We start from the raw sequence: 1,265 nt of genomic DNA, 5'->3' as shown, positions 1-1,265 counted from the left end.
CTTGTGATTTGTAGTGCCTTATTCTGACAACCTTTCTTTCAGTTATTAGTTCATGAAATCACACAGACAGGGTATTGAAGGCATCTTTATTTAGTTCCCATTTCTTGAGAAATTCTCCCAGTAACAAGTTAGCAGTCCATGGAGGCACAAAGGTTTCAGTCTATTCCCCTTTGCCCAGTTGGAACAAGAAGCTCCTGTGAAGAGTTCATGTTAAGGTGGCCAGATCCAGATGATGTGGAACACAACCCATGCTAGCCTGATCTGAGATTTATCTGCCGTTTGGCTGATACTTAAATCAACAAAAGTAATTTGTGATTGGAACCCACTGTTATCAAGTTTTTCCAGTTCAATGGGAAGGTCTTGGACAGGGTGCAGCAGCCACCTGCAACATTCACTGTAGCAAAGGGAGACGTTATAGGACTGGCTATAGACCGGTGTGGGCAAAAAGCTCACACTCTAAATTAAATATACCCTTCTATGGATGGAAACGTGTACTGATGATGGGCCTAGTTTTGGCTTTAGTCAGCCAGGCTACTTGTTTTATTTGACAGCTGTTGACAGTGTTTATTTAGCTTTTCATTTATGCAGGCCATGATATACAGTACCTAGTAGTGCTGTGCAAGACTTATCACTACTAGTTACTAGTTGACAATATTCTCTATAAACCTAAGCAGCTTGAGGGAACAGCAGCCCTGTGACAAGCTTTTTACTGGCTCCAGTGCCATGCCAATCCTCAGTCTCCCAGCTGGCTCTAATGCAGTTGTGGCCTTTATTGACGGCATGATAGTTTTGTTACGAGAGGTAGCCTGCCCACCCACTAAGGAGCTGAAAAAGAGACCATCTCTCACAGGTAGACTCTTTGGTTATTTAAATCTCCACAGAACTGAACCATAGTATCCTAAATGAATAATAATGTTTGATACAGTTAGATCATTTAAAGAATCAGGCTTTTTGTTATTATCTATGCATAGGGCACACAGACAGAGGGGCATATTTATTTTAGTGTGTAAGCCAACATTACCAGTGATGTTGCCCATAGCAACCATCCAAATCAGATCTTTACATTTCTAACTTGCAGGTGACTGTTCAAATCTAATTGCTGATTGGTTGCTATGGGAAACATCACCGGATATGTGACTAACGTACTATAATAAATATGCCCCTAAATGTATTCTGGCTTGTGAACAAAATGCATTTTCCTCGCTGCCAAATTCTGCTTCCCCATATAATTCTTATCACATGCTTTATTATTTTTGCACAACATT

The sequence above is a fragment of the Xenopus tropicalis genome, chromosome 3 (genome assembly GCF_000004195.4).
Source record: "Xenopus tropicalis strain Nigerian chromosome 3, UCB_Xtro_10.0, whole genome shotgun sequence".
NCBI classification, from domain to species: Eukaryota; Metazoa; Chordata; class Amphibia; order Anura; family Pipidae; genus Xenopus; species Xenopus tropicalis.
This window is presented reverse-complemented; position numbering follows the sequence as displayed.